This window comes from Haliaeetus albicilla, chromosome 7 (assembly GCF_947461875.1).
Source record: "Haliaeetus albicilla chromosome 7, bHalAlb1.1, whole genome shotgun sequence".
In the NCBI taxonomy this organism is placed as follows: Eukaryota; Metazoa; Chordata; class Aves; order Accipitriformes; family Accipitridae; genus Haliaeetus; species Haliaeetus albicilla.
The window spans coordinates 2,880,940-2,901,250 of NC_091489.1; the positions used below are offsets into that span (position 1 = coordinate 2,880,940).

Genomic DNA, 20,311 nt, shown 5'->3' on the forward strand with positions numbered 1-20,311 from the left:
ATCCCCTTTGCCCAAAAGCTTGCTCGCTTGTGGCTTCCACAGAAGATTTGCTTTGTACCTCATCTCTCAGCGCCTCACAAATGCCGCTCATTTATCTTCACCGAGGACGGCCGCAATCCTAATTATTTACTCCAAGGAATTGCTTAAAAAAAAAAAAAAATCTCAGGCAGAATAATAAATATTCGATTATCTCCTGTTCCAATTAAACCCAGGCAGGATCTGCGCTGGGTGTTTCATCACGCTCCAAGTTTCACTTTGTGAGCGGTAACATTTAACCACAAACTCTTTGCCTGCAACTTTTGAGTCTGAGGATTTAGAGACATTTAAAAAAAAAAAAAAAATCGGGGGAAGGTGCGAGAGGGAAAGGGCTGTGGGGAGGAGGATGCTCGGGAAAAAAAATCAGGCGCTCGGGGGAAAAAGATAAAAGAAATCTAAGGCAGAGGTATTCCTCTGTAAAGCCATCCCCTCCATGTTGGAAATCCTAAATTCACAACCTGACTGTGTTTATGAAGAAGAGCAGCGCCTTTCCCCTCCCCCCGCCCCCTCCTAAGGTATATTTCCCAGAGCCAGCGAAAACAGGCATAGCCCTGCTTTTAATTTAAATTATTATTAATAATAAATATTCTAAACATGCCCTTAACAATAGGTCGGCTGCTCAGAAAGAGCTCAAATCCCAGCGACTGCCTTGCCGTGGATATGCCTGGAAAATAGAGACACATTCCTAAAATTTCCCTCTTCCCTCCCCCCACAACCGAGCTTCACCCCAACCAGAACTCCCCAGTTGTAAAGCAGGGGGGAAAAAAAGGGCCCTGGATGAGGGCTGCAAAAGAGTCTCTGCGTGGAAGGAAGCTTAAAGCTTGTGAACTCTTCTTGAACCGAGATTGGAGTCATATGGTCATAAATCATTGGGACATATACTCCGCCATTCACAAAGTGATAGCCTATTTGAGTCCGGCTTACCTTAGTCTCTGACGAGCAAAGCACAGGCAGACATAATATATTTTCACATCCAGCATCCACGCAATCAATAAGCAAGGAATGACCCCCTTCCTTTAAAAACGTTAAAGGAATATACGAGAGAGAGGAAAAAAATCCAGCATATGCATGTATATATGTATAAAAAAAAAGCCAAAACAGAGGGGGAGGGGGCTCAGCCAGTGGAGCTTTCGGTTACGGCAGCTCAAATTGTCTCTCTGTCTCCGTTTGGGAAGAGGAAAAAAAAAAAAAAAATCAAGATGCTTTCCAGCTTCCAAGATGTGCAGAAAAGCTGAGGGCTTTGAATGGACAAACCCTGAGATTCTAGTTGCCCTATAGACTGGTACGCGCTGCTCACTGATAACAATGGCCTCTGCTTTACCACAGCAAAGGGGAAGAAGGGAAAGGAGAAGGGAAAAAAAAAAAAGAAAGAAAGAAAAGCTGAACACAACACCCCCCCCCCTTTTAACTATGCAATGCTTGGCTGGGATTAAAATAATAACGAAAAGAATCCAGGCTACGGGGGGGTGGGGGGGGGGCGAGGGGGGGAATAAAGCGGAGGGGATATTTAAAAATAAAGATTTGGTTTGGATTGCCGGGCAAAGCCAACGAGCCTCCCAAACAGCGTCACTAGTGAAAAATTATGCTAATTGCAGACGTGGTGGACAGAGGCCTAGGCAGAAAGATAGCAAAGCTTGCCTTTGATTCACGTGTTTAACAATTAGGTGTCAATTTATGCTAATAAACCGTTTCAACATAGTCATAGTCTCCCCCCCCTCCCCTTCCGCGGCGGCAATCACGGCTCTTTCAATAGCTGATGCTTTTCCTTCCCCCGGCCCTTCGGCTGCGTTTGGCTCCTCGCAGACCCCCCCCCCCCAGGAAACCCACTTTTCTGGGGCCGGGGGGGGTACGGGAGCCGCCGACCCCCGTGTTTGCAAGGCTGGAGGGGAGGGGAGGGGGGGCAAGGAATCTCTTGTGTTGGTGGAACTCCGCAGCCCCGTGTAACTTCGGCGTTAAGTTTGTGCGTCCCAATGTCTGGGGGCTCCTCTGGCCCCTCGGCCTCCGCCGGGGAGTAGGTGAGGGGTTTTTTTGGGGGGGGGGGGGGGGAGATTCAGGGCGCAAATCACCCCCGGGGGAGGCCAAGGCAGCGAGGTGTTGAACAATAAAGATGATTATTATTGCTACTATTAATAACGCCGTTATTGCTATGCAAGGCGCTGCTGCTGTCGCCACGGGAGATTTATGCCTTTCCCCGCTCCCACGCGGCTGCCGAAAGCAGAAACTCGCCAAGATGCGTTTTGGGGAAAGTCTGTGACGAGGAGGGGCTGGCGAGTGGGAGGAAGGCAGGGCAAGGAATTTAGGTGTCTGCACTTTTTTTTTTTTTAAGTGCTACTTTTGTTTCACATCGCAATTATCTTCCCTCCTTTAATTCTGGCGCTCGCTCCTTTGGGTTAAGTGCTGACGGGGGGGAATTTATGTTTAGCAAAGCAAGGAAAAGAGGGACCACAAAGGCTCTTTGGACTTCGCTGGGAAGGTATGACCCGTCGGGGGGTTTGCATCGCCTTTTTTTTTTTTTTTTCCTGTGTGCACCTTTAGGCTGATAACTCTGGAAAGAAAAAGAAGGGTGTCCGAGTAAACATTTGACTTTTGAGAGGACTTACTCTGGGTTGGACAGCGAAGGTTTTCTAGGTGATGGATAAACTCTTATCCCAAGGACTACGGTGTTTCCAGCTATTGTTCTGGCTGCAGCGTTCAGATCCCAGACGTGAGGGTTTCGACCAGGGGACACCATTATTGCCATTATTCTCCCCCCCCCCCCATCTGACTTTTTATGAACTGCTCCAACATAAATCTTCTGCTACAAGATAGTTCCTATTTTGGAGCCCCGGCGTTGAAATTCCAGGGAAGGAAAGAGGAAAAACAGTCGTGGACTATTTAAAGACTTCTCTGTAGGTGAAGTACTCTATAGGTTTCTCAATATGGATCTCCACTGACTTATTTGGAGTACCTAGGCAATCAGAAGTACCTCGGATTCTGCAAGTAACTCCTCTGAAGTGCAAAATTTTGTTTTAACCTTAACTGGCAGCCGAAAAAAACCCTGTTAAGAAGGTCGTTGCACGTTTATGTTGAGCTCCTGTAAGTAGTTTTTTTAGGCTCCCTGTCTATTGCCATCTTTGCTTTGGTTGCAGCTTATTTTTCTTTAAAATGTAACTCCCGCGCACTCGTCACGAAATCAGCAGCAAATGTTGCAATCTGACTGGATTTCCCTTCAAAGGGAGTACAGGAAATATCTTCCATTTAAAACACTCCCTCAAAGTTACGGCCATAAATCACAAAGTTTAAAGACAAGCCAGTAGCAAAATGAAAATACTCAGCTGAAATCTAGGGCAGCCGTGCTTATTCTGGGGTTGGGGGGGGGCTGGGGGGGGAAGTCACATTGGGTGACTTTAGAGAAGGAATGGCTTCCAAGCCTGATGCAGAGGGATATACGGAGACACAGACAGACAGGGGACCAGGTAGGATATTCAGCAAAACTCACCAATTCTCGGATGTCTGGTCCAGCAAATACGAGGCAGCAGTGGACTTTGAGAAAGGAGAAGAACTGGGGGGGGGGGGGGGGAAAGGGAGGGAAAAGTATGAAACTTCGGTTAGAAAAGCGTGGGCAAGGGGATTCATCATAGGGAGAAACCTTTGGGTGGAAATGGGGAGAAGACAGGCTCTAATGAACAAAAGCCCCAGCATTTCCTCTGAGATTATCTCCCACCCAAGCGACCACAGCATTTCCAGGGATTGCACCGGTCTCCATCCATTGATAACCCAATATTCTCATCAGAGGCGGTGGACACCAGGTTTATTTCTGTAAATCTGATGCGATCCCCTGTCTCCCCAGTGTTTCTTTCCACTTTCCCCCGTGGAAACCCCACGGAGAGGGAAACACTTCGCCCATTCTGGGGTTCGCGTTAGTGATGGAAACGGTTTGGCGTGGACCGGGGGTGGCTTGTCCACAGCTGCTGGTGAACTCGGAAAGTAATTTAAAATATATATACATATCGGGAAGAGTTTTGGCTAAATTCTGGCCGTAATTTCGAGATAAATGAGTTTAAGATGTTAAATATATGTAGATAATTAACTCTGGGTTCAATGACAGGATAACAGTGGGGAAAATACGAGGCCGTTTTCCTGCAAGGCAGAAAAGCCTTAAGGGTTCAGAATATGTTTTTTCGTGTTTCTCCAATGTGGTCGGAAGATCACCACGAAGAGGGGGAGGACGGAGATGCTTTACACCGTTCACACAGGAGTGATTTGGTATCAGAATTAACGGTTTCGAGCCGTAAACATTTTTAAAGCCACGCCGAGATTTATCACCGCAACTTTGGCACGAAGGACTCAGAAAGGGAGAAAGAAGGGGAGAAAGAAAAAGCAATCTCATTTAAAAATATTTTCGTTTTGGGAAACATTCAGTCGCTTTAATAATCCTGTTTCCGTTCTGTATGTTGATGTTATTAATCTCAAATAAAAATGTTCCCCTCACACCCCTACTCTGCTTGTGACAACATCCCCGAGTCCATAAATCACCCGCAGATGCTTCGTGACCTTCTCTAGTCGGCGGCCTATAGCTGTATTTTTTATTAGTATTATTATTACATGCGCGCACACTTTAATACACAGCTTTGGCAATATTCCACTTACATCACAGCCTTCCCCGGTTAACTAGGGCTTTTCAGTTCCCTCTGTAGAGTACACACAGAGACTTGTAAAGAGGGAAAGAGAAAAAAAAAAAAGAAAAAAGAGAAAACACCCTTTCTGCGCTGTGAGCTCAGCAAACGCAGGCTGAGTCTCGGCAAGTTCCTCCCACGCCGGGCCCGGGGAGGAAGGGGAGAAGTGGGCAGCCCGAGAGGAGGTGGAGAAAAGAGGGAAAATCGCATTTATTTGGAGTGGATGCAGGAGGGAGGAGGAGAAAAAAAGAAACAAACAAACAAGCAAAAAGAAGCTGGCATAAATAACTGCTCCAGCAAGGAGGGCGGGGTGTGTGTGTGTGTTTGTTTTTCTTTGTTTTTAATTTATTCCCTCGCAGTACAGGCAGAAGAGGGATGAAGCGAGGTTCCCCCCCCCCCGCCCCCCTCCCCGTTCTTTGTTTTGATTTGGGGTTGTGGGGTTTTTTGCTGTATTTGACTTGCATTAATTTTTCTCTTAGAGGCGGTGCAGGGCCAGCCCGGACCCTGCTCGTCCCGCACCCTCCCGGGGGCTCATGCCCCCCCCGGGGCAGGGCGGGGAGCCGCGCAGCACCTACGGCGTCCTCCCGCGGGGCTGCTCACCCTCCCTTGGCTCGTTTTTTTTTTTGTCTAAAGGGAAGGAGTTTAGGTTTTCCCACTCCGCAAACAGAGAGCCCGAGGGAGGGGAGAGTTCGGAGGAGGAGGGGAGAGTTATGGAGGGTCCAGGAGCTCCTGAAACCCCAAACAGAAGCCAGCTCGGATAAGAAATCAAAATGAAACTGAGTGAGCAGTGGGTTTGCCTTGACAGATTAGACCTTTTTCTCCCCCTGACCTTTGCTTAGAAGAGCAATAACTCACCAGGTTAATGATCAATCAGCGGAAGTGCTTTGGAATTGTCTCCAAAAAAAACAAAACAAAAACAACCACCGGGTGGACACACAACTCCCAGGCTCCTGCCGGGGCTGGGTCCTCCCGACCCCCGCAGAACCCCTCTCCCATGGGTCCCACCGTCGCCAAAAGCCTCTCCTCGCCCCAGCGGGGGGTGAGATGCGACTGGATAGGTGGGTGGGGGGATAGGGGGGGCATGGGGGGTGTGTGGCTGTGAGAGGAGACGGCGGTTTGCGATATCAGCGTGCTACAAATAGCTATTTTGGGAGCAGCTCACCAGAGACGGGCTGGGAATCACCATTCCCACTTTTCTTCTCCCCCCCCCCCCACTTCCAAATGCCAAAATAATAGCTTGAATTATACGCTCACGTGACTGGGACACGTCAACCTTTTGCCCATTTTATACAGAATTGGTAAATGACCGCCCCCCCACCCCCCCCCCGCTCCAGTCCCACTAATTCCCCCATCAGCAAATTCCCCAAGCTTCGCGGGCAGCCGGGCAGGCGATGCCCCTCGCTCCCTCCTGCTGCAGCTGGGGCTGCCCTGGCCTTTGGGGCGTTCTGGGCTGCTTTTTCTTTCTTTTTTTTTTCTTTAATTTTCCTTTTTTTATCTTTTAACCTGAACGCCAAGGAAGCGAACAAACACTAACGAGGAAAGCGACCGCAGCAACCACCGCTCCCAAAGCCTCAGCATCCAGCCAAACGACGGAAAGGGAGGGAAAAAAATAACGGGTTTGGGGCACGGGAAAAAAAGGAGAGGGGCTTCTCTGCCTCCCCGGCGGTGGGGCAGCGCCCGGAGGCCCTGGGGACGGGCTCCTCGCCCCCCCCGGAGCCGCACCGGGGCTGCCACCGCTGGCCCCGACACCGAGGACGCGGCTCCTACGCTCACGTCCAGGCTCCCCGTTTCTTCCCATTTTAACCCCCACCCTCCTCCTCCTAAAAAAAAAGGAAAAAAAAAAGAGAGAGAGAGGGAGAAAATGAGGATTCAGAGCTTTTTTCCCACTGCCCTTCCTTCGCCTCCTGGGAGGACCAGGCACCCACGCTACCGCCGTGGCCGTTTCTGTGAGAAAAAGAAGGAGTTCGGTTATTTTTTTCAGTGATACTCGCCTGAATCCGGAACCTGGCTGGCGCTGGAGAACGAGCTGAGCATGGGGGAGAAGGGACCTGGGAGAAGAAATGAGTTCCATTTTACCTGCTTCCTTCTGATAATTCATAAAGACTAACAATTTCTGAGGAGGGAGTCTCAGGAGAGGGGGAAAGAAGCGGTGTCAAGGAATTCTATTTCTCTGGTTTGGGAAGTTTACACTGAATATTTTATCGTCTCTAGGGAACCGTGCGGATACCACCGAGTCCTGCATCCTCCCTGCACAGTGCATCTCTGCAACACCCCACAAACACAGGCACACACCCGAGCCACTGCCCTTTGCTAAAATCCTCTATTACTGTCAGAGTATTCGGTCTGTCATCCTCATCACCATATCAAAGGGCTCTCATCCATCCCGGGCTCTTAGTTAATTTTTAATTAGGCGAGAAAACTTTGGGAACGGCAATGTTTAACGCAGCAGAGGACACGTAGATGGAAGCGGGAGTTTTAAATCCTATTTGGATTTTTAACACGGATGGAGCAAGGCGGGTGCTGGCGCTGGCCGAGCCGGGACGCACTTCGCTGCAACACGCGTGTTTTTGACAGAAATATCCCATCCCTACGCCCACCAGACCCCAGGGCAGGGGGGATAACCTACCTAGGGGAATAACCCGAAGAAACTCAACTGTTCGGTGCTCATCCTCCCCACTGACCCCCCAAAAAGCCTCATCTCGGTGCTCCTGGATTTACCCACTACTGCGGTGCCACAAAGGGGAGCCGAGCTCTCAGATTCCCCCCCCCCACCACCACCCGGGATCAGCCTCCCCACGCTGGAAAAAAAAAAAGTACTTTTTTTAGAGAGGGTGGGAGAAACGAAAACTAGAAGAGTGGAAATATACCCCCCCCTAAAATCTCCTGTCCCAAAAGAGCAGAAGACTGGGAGCACCACCATCATATAGATCTATACGGTTAAATTTCAGAAAGTGTCCATTAATATCAATTTACTTCAATGAAAACTTTGGTTCTTCATGAAGTTGATGATTTATGATAAAATCAATTAAATTACGGCCACTTAGGGCCTGCGGTTTCTTCTCAGATTTCATTCGCCAACAGATCAAGCGCTTGGTAAAAAATTTCAAGTTTAGCTGGAGGCGAGTAAAGATAATTCTGAAGCTGAGGAAATTTAATGCAAAGCAATTTTCAGGAAAAAAAAAAATAAAATCCCAAACCCAGACGGTTGTGTATCCGAGCTCCTGCTCTCTGCCAATATACCAGTTCGCCTCGGGAAATATTAGACACTGAGTCAAAACTTTTCCAGTTTCACAATGTATGAGGACGTTTTTAGAACTGGCAACTTGTCCCGGGGACTGAGTTATTATCTCGCTCTAAACGGCAAGGAACCAAAGGAGAATAGAGAGCACAAATATATATATCTTTAGAAAAACTTTCCAGGTTTAATTCGATTTCTAGGAGGGTTTTTTCCTCCATACAAACGATTTTCCTGTCTCGCTCTTAAAATACACATCGGGCATTCATGGGGGAGGATGGAGGGGGGGATTTTTTTGAGCCAGAAATGAATAGCACAAGTCCATAAAAAAATAACGCATCCAATATTCCCACACGAAATCTCGCCCTCCCGGCCGTTTCCCTTTCAATCCCAGAAACTCTATTTGAGCGAAATGACCCATTTTCGAGGACATATCCCCCCCTCCCCAACCCAAACAAACCTTGAACCTTTTTAAAAGGCTGATATTTTCAGGCTCGGACTCCCCCAATAGCCACCGCTTTTATGCCAAATGTTTAAGAGTCCCAGTCTTACCCATTTCGGTCAAATGCACTGGCCGGCTAAAAGGAAAAGCAGCTCAACTAACCAGATGTTTGTTAGTCACATCTGGCCACTACACCCAGACCTGGGGAGGGAAAACCCGCTATGGACGTACACAAAGCTTGGGAATTTTTTTTTTTTTTTTTTTAAAGAAGCCCTTGTAATTAGGGTCTGCTTCAAGTAAACAAAAAACTTTGTAGGGCCATAAATCACCATCACATACATTCTTCAGTTTAACACCCCGCTTTTCCAATGGGCTTTTGTAGTTTCTTTTTCAAACAAGAGAGAGGTGCTAAACCTTTAACAAATGTGTCCCAGACAAACTTCGCGGGGAAACACGCACTTGGAAAGAAGCGGTTTGCGGCTGGTCTCGGTTATGGACCCTGCGAGATAATTTTTTGCTCGTCTTCAATTTCCCCGGTCCTGCTCCCGAGGCATCAGTCTTAATTTGTTACCAGGAGAAAGTCAGCTATAGCTCACGGGGACCGGTGGAGAAGCCTGTCAAAGCTTTCGGAGCAATTAATTATATCTCACAGAGTCGGAGCTGAGAAGGTAGGAAAGGCAGAGCTGCATCATTCTTTTATTTATTTTTTTTAACTTCTTACCTGTGATACTGTCCGACCCAGGACTTCGAGAAGAAGGAGCGAAGCCGGATCGGGGTGGTGCGAGTTCGCAACTGGAGCAGGCAAATTAAGGAGAAGAAACTACTTTATTGCACCCCGGTGGATCTTGCTGACAGCTTTCTCGGAAGGTTTGGATATATTTTTTTTCCCCCAAAGATGCTTTGATTTTTTTGGACTCGCTCGATTCAAACGGAACTGACTTGACGTGGAGAAAAATAGAAACTCTTCCAAAACAGCTTAAAGTATTGCAGGGATGCGGCCCCCTTTGCAGACAGATACCGAGCGGAGGGGGACGAGATGGGGGTGTCGGGAGTGGGGGGTTGCGCGCACGTTCCCCTTAAAAAAAAAAAAAAAAGCAAGCCTCGAAAAACCTCCCCCACTCCCGAATCCTTGGTATCTATCTGGAAAGCTGTTTCTCTTTATAAAGACTTAAAATGTTGCAAGACGGTTATAACACTGAGTGACAAGGGGTGCTGGAGAGAAGGGAACCAAATGGATTCTGGTTTTTAGAGCCAGTAGGAATTGGCCAGCCTTCAATGTCAGGATTCAAAATTGATTCCATATGTCTCGTCCGGGGAAAGGGGAAAAAACGAAGGAAAGAAAGAAAGAAGGAAAGAGAGGGAAAGAAAGGGGGGGAGGAATAAAAGTTATGCAAAACCCACCCGGTTTCTTACTTTTCTTTCACCCACCCACCCCCCCTTCCCAGTAGCCCCGGATAAATACCCTGTCATTAAATCTTGCCCCTTTTCAGGGAATATTTTGGACTCTCGCGTTTGAAGCACAGAGAGGGAGAGGTACCAGTAGCAACAAACCAGATCCTGAAGGTTATTTTTAGACTCGGCTTTGCTGGAGCTGACCTCAGCGCGGGGAGAGGAAATATGGATCTGGATGCTGGTGAAAGGGTGAAGCGTGCCATGGCGCGGTGTCGGCTCCCAAAAACCGGGAGGGAAGGAGGGGGGGACACACGCAAACCCTTCCTACCAAAAAAAAAACCACCCACCCACCCACCCCGAGCCGGGCAGAGGCGAACGGCTGGAGCGCTGGACCCGGAGGCAGGTGATGGGCTGGGGGAGAGGGGCTCGGGGGGGACGGCCGGTCCCTTTCCCTGTCCCCCCGAGCCCCCCCCAGCCCAGAGGCTGCGGATTGCCATTCCCTATTGATTTCACCGCGACATGCTCGGAGAGAATTTGACCCGAAGTTTTTCAGGCTTCTCTCCTGACCTCTAGATACCGCTGCCAATAAAGCACTGATATATTTCGCATTGAGTCCGACATCAAAAGGAGACGAAATAGCAACGAGTGGGGATTTCTTCTTAACCCCTCCCCTCATATCTACGCTTAAAAAAAAAAAAATAAGGAGTCAAATCTCCACCATCGCCTCTGATTTATAGCCTTCCTTTTCAACTGGGATGGTTACGCGCAGGGAAGTGTTGAAATGTGGTTGTTGCCTTTTATTTCTTTCGTCTCCCCCCTCCTCTCCCTCCTCCCCACCAAAAAAAAAAAAAAAAAAAGGAGAAAACTTCAAAGAAAACTGTCACCGTTTCCAAACTTTTGCCTATTTCACTGAAAAGCGACCGAGCTCTTCCCTTTTGTCTTGTCTGCCTGTGACTCGTGTTCGCCTCCTTTTTTAAATATGAAAATGAGGAGGCATAATTGGCATCGGCTCCCGGCCCTCCCCTGCGGCTCCTCGGGCCTGCAGCGGGGCGGATTTGGGGTGATGCCGGGTTTGCTCCGGCCTGAGCCCCTTCGCTTAAGCAGCAGAAGCGGCCCGGGGGGGATGCTGGGGGCCGGGCAGGGCAAACACTGCCTGAAACCCCCTTCCAGAGGGAAAAAAAAGAGGGGGGGGGGAGATGCCACCGCGTCCTCTCCGCGCCTAAGCCACAGGTTTCCACGTTATCCTCCTTTATTGCTCCGCTCCGCTCCCTGGTCTCCACGCCTTGCAGCTCTCGCCCTCCGCGATGCTTTGATCTTAAATAACTCTCTCCTACCGCCTGCAATAAATTATGAATTAAGGTGCTGTTGACTCATATTTACAACGTTAATAGCTTCCTCTTTGGGAAAAGATAGGGTATGTCTGGCCGAGAGGGGAAGGGAGGGAGATTTCTTCGAGGATGAGATGCGATAAACACGGATTCGCAGCGCTGATAGACCAGGAACTTCTGAGGGAGATGACAGGCAAGGAGAAAGGCTTATTGCACAGAAATTAATGAAATAGCACTTGCTCGAGCTACTTGAAATAGCTTATTATCTCCTCCCGCCTCTTGAACGCTCTTTCTGCCATCTGTAACTAGAAGGCACAATAACTGGTTTCTCGAAAAACTCGGTTTCAACCAGTTAATAAAGAAATACAGCCTAAACGTGGTAAGGAACTATCTGTTCGTTACTTTTAGCGGGTCTGGGAGAGCAGCGAAGCTGTCGGGCGGCTGAGCTGCGAGAGCCGGTGGTGAGCAGCAGCGGCGGGGCTGCGCGGAGGATGCGCGGAGGATGCGCGGGGGATGCGCGGGGCAAGGGGCTTCTGCTCTGCATTTCCCTTCCCAGCTCTGGCCGAAACCAAGCTCCTTTCCCTCGGGTCACCACTAACCGCAGAGGGGAGAAACTTGGTTTTTGGGGAGGATGGAGCTGACACGGGTTGTGGGGAGGGGAGCAGAGCCCTGAGGATCTGGGGCAGAAACAAGGACCCAGGCGGTGTTCCGAGGGTACCGGTGCCCTCCCAGCCCGGATCCTGCACGAAGGGAAGTTTTGCATCACCCAAGAGCCTCTTTGCCCCGGCCCCCTCCCGCAGCCCCCGGCCAGGGACGGAGCAGGACGGGGAGAGCTCTGCCTTCCACCGCCCGGCCCGGCTCCCAGCCTGGGTCTGGGGTCCTCTCCCGGATCTGAGTCCTAGCCTGGGTCTGGGGTGCCCTCCAAGCTTTGAGGCTCTTCTCAAGAGTTTTTGGGTCCTACCCCTGTTATGGGGTGCCCTCCTGGGTCTGGGTCTCCTAATGGGGGTGTGAAGCTCTTATCCAGGATCTGAGATCTTATCCTGGCTCTGAGTCTCTTAATCGGGGTCTGAGGCTCTTATTCAGGGTCAGATTTCGGATCCGGAGCCCCAGCCCGGGTCCGGGCTCCCCTCCCGGGCCGGGAAGGCAGTGTCCCGGGGTCGGGGCAGTGTCCCCAGCACGAAGGCTCGGCCAGAGCGACCTGGCAGCCCTCAGCCACCTCATCTCCTCCTGACATCTGATTATTAAAGGGCGACACTCGCACAAAAGCGTCTGGACCGGGGATAAATAAAGCTCCGATATTGATTTAAAGGGGGCTGCCGCCCAGGGCGGGGGCTGCGGGGTGGCTTCCCCCGCACCGAGCCCGCAGCCGCCCCCCCGCCAAGGGCCAATTTCTCACGCTCAACATCCCAAGCCGACAGGGAAAGGGAAAAAAAAAAAAAAAAGAATGCAACAAAATAAAACAAAATACCACCGAATAAAATAAGAGGGGGAGAGTGGGGAGGGGGTCTGCATCCATTTGAAGCCGACAACTTAAATTAATACGGGGCTTGACAGAGAATGATGCTGTATTTCTGGCTCAGTCACCGTCCCTGGATCTCCCTTAATATTTAATGAAAGTCGCTGAGTTGCTCTAATTTTGCTACATAAAGGTTTACACTAGCAGACAGAGTTAAATATCCCCGCTCGGGCGGTGTGAGACTTGGCTGGCGAGCAGAGGGGAGGGAAGGGAAAGGAAGGGGGGGAAAGCAGTGAATTCTCATCCGAGAATCCGGTGCGAACATTTAATCTTTGCTCCTGTTGTCAGTTTTATTGACTCCTCGCATGTTGGAGCTTGTAAAATATTTAAAAACGCGATCTCCCACTTCCTCCTTCCCTTTCAACACTCCTGGTTAGGACCAATTTGGTCCAGTTTGGAGACAGGAGGGGAGGGCAGCGCCTGACTCCCCATTCTCCGCGGAGGATGCGCTCCCCGCGCTGACATTAAAGCAGGTAGCGGTGCCCCCCGTTTGGGACACACACCCCTCGTCCCCAAAGCTTCAGCTTCGCTACCCTACCTCAGTGGCTTGGAAGAGATTTCCCTATTACAGCTCAGCTATATCGTACACAGGAATCACTAAAAAGGTTAACAGCTGCCGGCCAGGTTCTCCTACTATTTAAGCCTCTTTTCAGTGCTTTTTCTCCTCGGAGCTCTGCTTTTCCCGAGGTAAAGAACAGGCCCGGTCTCCTAAATAGAAAGACATTCCTTAGAGCACCTTCTCCAACTTTCATCATAAGAACATTATCCTCTACCTCTCCATCCATCACCACAGCAGCCTTAGCGAGATCCGGGCGCTAGAAAGCCACGCAAAGTTCTCCTCCTGCTAGAAAAGCACAACGAATTACCCGCAACGAGGTTTTTTCCCCCCCTTTCTGTTGTTGTCAGTGGTTATAAGGACAACCCGCCTCTGCTGGGGTCCCTCGGCAGCGCCCCAGTTCCCGCAGATCCCCATTGTTCTGGTTTTGATGGGCAAACTCCCCTTCCTGCAAGGGACCAGATTCTTGCCTCTCTCAGAGGCAGCTACCTTGCAGCTCTCCTGTTGCAATCTCCCCCTTTTTTTTTTCCTCTTCATTTTAAGTCCAATTTCTGTGTCTGGTTTAAAATAGGGCATCTCCAGAAATTGCTTTGCTAAAGCAACCTGTGCCTGTTCTCCAGCGAGGAGTCCTGCCGGGGGATGGGGAGAGGGAACTGGGGAGAAAATGAGTTATCGTCGATAAAAGGATGCTGCAACGCAGGACTCCGAGCTGTAATTTTTATATTAAGGTCGTGCTCTTTTACTAGGTTTATATGCCAATGAGGCGTTCCCGGTTTACCAAATTTATACAAATCTCTCCTTAATTGGTAATCACAGATGCTGTAATTTAAGACCCCCAGCTACAGAGCTTTCATATTAGCTGCTGATCTATTACTGTAAATCGTCTGAAATAATCAACTCCAGGGAGTGGGGTAGAGAGAGATCCTCGCTCTAAAATATCATCGCTTGCACATCATTTTCACTCGAGAAATGATTTATCTTGGACACCACTATAAACAACACAACTCTCTCACAAACACACACACAATGGCAGCCGCACTGCTGCTGACATGTTTATTGTAATAAATCAAGAAAGGGGGAAGAAAAAAAAAAAAGGTTGCGAGGAGAGAGAGGGAGAGGGAGAGAGAGGAATATTCCTAAAAATATCAATGAAATGCCTCGATGGGTATAAACATACATACCACCATGTGAAGAGAAATGGGAGGAAATGAAGACGGCTATTTGTCACATTTTACGACAATAACATTAATAACAAACAATAAATTTACATGGACATATAGACACGCTAGGAATTGGGAAGCCCCTGCTACTTACAATAATCCAGCCCTCGGCGTGGCTTCGTGGTTCCTGAGAATTGTTTTATTGCAGACTCCTCTCCCTCTCCCTCTCTCCTCCTCTCCCCCTCTTTCTCTCTCTCCCTCTCGCTCTTTCTCTCTTTTTTTTCCTCAGCTATAGGCTTGTTTTTTAAAGGACAGTTGAATTTCACGTCAGACACAAGGAGACCATGTCTGCGATTTTCCTGACGAATACATATCTATTCTGCAACCTCTGCATTAATTATTTAATGAATCACGTGATGGGGAAGGGGGAAGGGGGTCTCTCAGTTTCATACTCAAAGGACCACTGTGACCTTCCACCGGAACAGTATTTTTTTAAAGAAGTTTCGAACTGAACGAAGCTTTTCTAGATGGACAGAGATTCCCCCCCCTCCCCAGGGCTGGGCTCACGGCTGCCTGGCACGGCCGTGCCAGCGTGGGATGAAGATGTGCAGAGGGCACCCACCTCTAATCCAGTTCTCTCTTAAAGGGCAGGATTTTAGGTTTATTTCCCCATCCTCTCTCCTGCCGGGAGCTGAGAGCATTTAAAACCTTTCCCTAAACCTTTCCTGGAGGCTGGTTTTGCTGGATCTTAGTTCAGCTAAGCCACATCGTGCTTTTTTCTTTTCTTTTCTTTTCTTTTTTTTTTTTCTCTCCACACTGAGATTTTTATAACAGCCTTGTCCTGAATAGCACAACTGTTATAGAGTCTAAACCAGCTGAGAATATTTATACTCCTGGTTTGAAGGAGCTCAGCACTCCCTTCCAGGCCTTTTCTCCCCGCTGCTGTTATTGTTTGGCCAGCCTTTATTGCATTAAAAACAACAAAACAAAAAAAAAAATCAAATTTTGACTCTGAAGAGAGCTGCCAAGTACAAGGATCCTGGGGGAGGAAAAAAAAAAAAAAGGAAAAAAAAAAAATCAGCAACAAAGGGAGCCACTGGGAAAGGCCGCGGAGCAGCCGCTGAGCAGGCAGCCGGGAGCCGCCTGCACCGCGGCCCCCCCGGCTCCCCACCTCCACGGGGAGGGGGGGGGAAAGACTGTCACCCCAAAAAAGACAGCAAGTAGTAGAGCCTGAAAGCCTCAGGACTGTGTCCCAACGCTCCCGGGTCTGCCAGAGCCGGGGGGGGGGGGGAGACGACACCCCAGGGCAGAGCCTCTCCCCCCCCCACAGCACCCCACTATCCCTACACCCCCAGCGGGGTGGCCACACTGGGAACAGAAATCCCCCCCCACTCCGTGAGTAAAGCCTGGAGGGACCTTGTATTAAACGTCAAAATTAATCAAAAAAGTCTAAAAGCGGGGTTTTCCCCCCCTTTAAGCCGAGGCTGGAGGGGGGGGCGGTCTGGGCTCCCCCCGGCTATTAAGGAGCGAGCGAGGGCTTCGTTTTCAAAAGCCCTCGATTATTTCTGAATCGATTTTAGGAATCAAAGTGGTTGTCGGAAGAGAGACGTTTGGTCAAGGTGTGGGAGGAAGCGGGGGGGCAAAATACGATTAAAAGGGGCTCCCGTCGCTGGGGGGGGGGTGTCCCACGAGGGAGGAAACTTCGGGGGGGGCTTTTATGGGAACTTCAGGTCAATTCAGAAGCCGCAACTTTCGCTTCCTACAACCACTTCTTTTTTTTTTTTTTTTTCCTTAGTCATAAAACGAAGTGTCCCTGTGAATGGAGCCGGGTAAATAAATACCAAAAAAAGAGAGAGGGGAAAAAAAAAAAGAAAAAAATAAGGAACAGAGTCATTCCAGGCAGCAAACGGGGCAGACACCCCCCTCTCCACCTCTGCTGGCATTTTTGGGTTTGTTTCATGCAAAAGAAGCACCCATTTCGGTTTTTTTTTGTTTTTTTCTTTTTTTTTTTTAAAGCCCCCAGTTCAAAGGGTCGGAAACGCGGCCATAAACAGCGGCTTCGCCCTCCGAGGTGCCGTGATCAAAGCCGTTTTCTTTCTAAAGATAAAATGAACGTTTATATAGTGAGAAAGCGAGATTGATTTACGGATTTAAACACGCCGTTCTTATTGCGGATCATAAATCTGTCACCGGGGCTGAGAAACTCCCAACCCGCTAACCGAGCCGAGCCGCCTTTAAAGCGACCCAGCGCTATACCGGGGCTGCAAGACCCCCCCAGACCCCCTATACCGGGCAGAAACAACCCCCCTCCGCCTCATAGCCATGCATATGTACATAGATATACTTATATCTATTTATTTTTACTCCCTCTATACCCCTTCTCTCTAATAACTACATCTCAGTGGGGATGGGTTACACGATTTGTCTCCCACACACACAAAAAAACCCTTCTTTTGTCCAATTTTGGGACCAAGAGGTAACAAAAGGGTTCAGCATCCCGACCCGGGACCGGTGTTTACGGGGGATGGGGGGGGGTCCCGGGGAGAGACCACCCGAACATCTCTCGACCCGGTGGAATCCCCCCTCCGCGCCTCTCCGCGTTGCTCCGCGCAGCTCCGCGCAGCTCCGCGCCGGCAGCAGGCAGCTGGGCATAGAGAGGCTTTTGAGAGCGTCGTGGGCAGGGGAGAAGTGGGAGGAGGTGCGGGGGGGGGGAGAGGGAGAAGAAGGGGGGGGGAAGAGGATGGAGAGGCACTCTTGGAAACAAAGGAATTTCTGAAAATAAGAGGCGAGAAGAGACGCGGGCCCAGGGAAGCGGCGGCGGGTCGGGGGCTTTGCTCCTTCGGGTTGGGTTGGTTTTTTTTTTCCCCCAAATTATTTTTGCTCTGCAAAGGCAAACCGCTGCGGATTCCCCCGCGCCTCTCTCTCTCGCTCCTTTTTTTTTTTTTTTTCTTTTCTTACAAAGCAGCAAACAAACAAGCAAACACCGAGGGCTTTTGAAGTGAAATCAGAGGGGAAAGCCTCTGCCGGGCCCGGGCGCGGCAACAGAACGCTTAAACCGTGCTAAACCAGAAATAAACCCACTCCTAAGCCCCTTCTCCACTCCTTTCTTCCCCACCTTTTCCTCCCGGTGCTGGTTCCCCGCTTCCAGGGCCCAAAACCCACGGTGAGGGCCGGGACCCCGCACACGTAAAGTTTTGCTGAACTGCGGGCTGAGCTGCTGCCCAGCACAATGTCCAGCCTCGGAGAGGTCAAGGGGTTTGCGAGGTCAGTCCCGGGCTGGAATACACAGCTAATCGCCTAGAAAACGTGTCCTCTGCGTGAACTCTATCCCCCGATCGGGGTTTGCCAGTCCTGGATTTTGTCGTCCCTAATTTTCACCCCTTTCCTTCACCGCGCTATATCCCGCACCGCTCCTGGGATGAGGCAGCAACCTCCCCGGAGAGCCAGCCCCCCCAAGGACACGGATATTCGTGGGACACAGACACCCCCGGGACACCCGCACCGCCCGGGACACCCGTACTCCGGCACCCCCGCACCCCGGGGCATCTTCATCCCGGGATATCTTCATCCCGGGACACCCGCACCTCCCGGGACATCCGCACCCCGGGATACCCGCACCCCCGGTGCTCTGTCCCCTTTGGGGACACTCTGCCAAACCCTTCCCAAACCGGCCCCTGACATGGGCAGGGAGATCTTGCTCGGAAAAAAAAAAAAAAAAAGAAAGAAAAAAAAAGAAAAAATAACAATAAAAAAGGAACCAAGAGGGGGGGAACCCCTCTAACCCTCCCCGTCGAGGGGCCCCGCCGCCTCCCCGCAGCCCTGCCCGGGGTCCCGCAGCAAAACTCCGCGGGGCCGATCCCCAAACCCGCACAGCCCCAAATCGAGGAGAGAAAAAAAAAAAAAGAAACCCCCTCTCGCCACAAGTAACCCGGCTGCAAACTTTCTCTACTCGCTCCCCTCCGTCAAAATAAAACGAGAAAACAGAAGGAAAACCCCGCACAAGAATTCACGTGTTGTTTTTTCTTTCTGCCCCCCCTTTTTTTTTTCTTTTTAGCTCCTTTTTTCTCTTGCTTTCCCCCAGCTTTCTCGTGAAAGGAGGCAATAAACCGATCAGAAATGCATGCCAAGAGAGCAGCTCTGTTACCTGGTTCGCTCCCACATCCTTTTTCCAACGCCCCAGAGACGGCCCTCATGGTTTGGGTGGTTTCTTCCAAAGTGAGAGGTCTGGGGGAGGGGGTGGCTTGGGGGGGGGGAGTTGGTTTTGTTTTTCTCCCCCAAAAATAAAGCTTTCACCTTTACGATCCAGATTTTATTAATAATATTATTATTTCCCCTGAAGATTCTTGTAGGACTCCGGGTGCTTTTTTCCCAACAGACGGTCTGCGGAGATTTGCTGTTGAATAACAATGGGAAAAGGATAAGTATTTAAAGAAAAGAAGTGATTAATGATTTTCTGTATAATTCTCGCATTTTTCTTGGCTTCTGTCTGCTTATAATGGCTGTGAACTTTTAAGTCCTATAGAAATCTTCTTTTCTCCCCCTTCTATTCTATTCATACTTTCCAGCTTTGATTTGCTTCTATAGACCCCGCATTCCTGGAAGCATATGCTTTTTTTTTTTTTTAAAAAAAAAGAACGATTTTTTGCCATTCTTAGAAGCACTATCTTGAAAATAACACCCTCTTTACAACTCCAGCAGATCAAAGAGAGAAACAGTAAAATAAAATGCAACAACAACAACAACAAAACACCCCAACGTCAGGCATTACAATAAAATACAGCCCTTGCCACCCTCCCTGGGAAAAAAAAAAAAGAAAAAAAAAAAGAAAAAAAAAGAAACTTTAAAGGTTGGCAGTTGCTACCTCTAAAAACGCGATAGTTAACCAAAAATACATCCATAAATCCATTTCTTCTACATCAGAGCCTGTAACAGATCTGTACCATGTGACTATATTAATATTATTTTAAAGTATTAAAATGTCAATAGAAAGAAAAATCTAACGGCCCTTTGTTTGAGCTGGGGGGCAGGGAGACTTTTGGGGACACTTTATTTGCAAGGTGGTCGTGCAGTGACTTACTACGACTAAAGGAATAACCCATAAACACACTCTGGCTTGAAATACTCCAAGCCCTGCCTTTGTTTCTGAATAATGCGGCGGAATATTTCGGTCCTGATGGGGGGTCTCGGAGAATTCCGTGAACATGGAACAAATAAGCAAAAGCCATTTTATTTTAGAGGCAAGTATAAGAAAACGATTATTTTCTTCAGCTGATGCAGAGGCTTCCTCCCCCTGCGGACCCCCCTGCGCACCACAGTCTTTTTCTTTTTTTTTTTTTTTTTTTCTCTATTTGTAACTTAGAACTGGAATGTTATTTCGTCCTGAACAGTATTTTCGATACTTTCTATGAGAAAGAAAATGAAAATTAATACAAGAGCTGCGGCTCACAAAAGAAGCCATTTGTCTTCTTGATTATCTATTTGCTTGTCAGGCTATGAGCTATCGCAGGAGCCAGCTCCTTTGTAATATAAAAATACACAGAAAACCTGCAAACACCGAGAAACATCTGTGCAAAAATTAGACTCATTAATGCATTAACTACCTTGGAGAAGGAGATTTTTTTTTTTATTTTTTTTTTTTTAATCGAGAAGTCTCTCTAGAGAAATACAACGCTACATCCATTCCTTACAGCAAAGCAAAGCGCTAATGACTACCTCTGTTTTGTCTGAGACCAGTTTAGGAAGAGCATATTAATATATGCTTAGAACAAATAAATCATAATATGTAAGGCTTAGCAGTACTTAAGGCTGATATACCCTAGTCAAACATCTTTTGTTTTCATTAGGGACTTGAGGCTGTGCCATTGACAACAGAAAACCCTGTAAAAAAGAAACATGCTGTTTAATTAATTTCTTTAAAATAGATATTTTCGTCTCACCAGAACAAAAAGACAACCACCCCACCCCCCAAAAAATAAAAAAAACCACACAGGG

At 49.0% G+C, this 20,311-nt stretch overlaps 1 protein-coding gene across 5 annotated transcripts in view; it reads right to left on the reverse strand.

Moving 5' to 3' along the window:
- The window catches only part of HOXB3 (homeobox B3), a 58,082-nt gene that overhangs the window by 6,035 nt on the left and 31,736 nt on the right, over positions 1 to 20,311 (reverse strand). For 2 of the 5 annotated variants that reach the window (XM_069786511.1, XM_069786508.1), the window contains exon 2: positions 3,515 to 3,577. The gene's annotated coding sequence lies outside the window, so the exon portion shown is untranslated. Of the gene's footprint in view, positions 1 to 58; positions 532 to 3,514; positions 3,578 to 5,546; positions 6,279 to 9,089; positions 9,477 to 20,311 lie in introns of those variants that run through there. The other 3 variants (XM_069786510.1, XM_069786509.1, XM_009918019.2) reach the window with 3 other exon arrangements.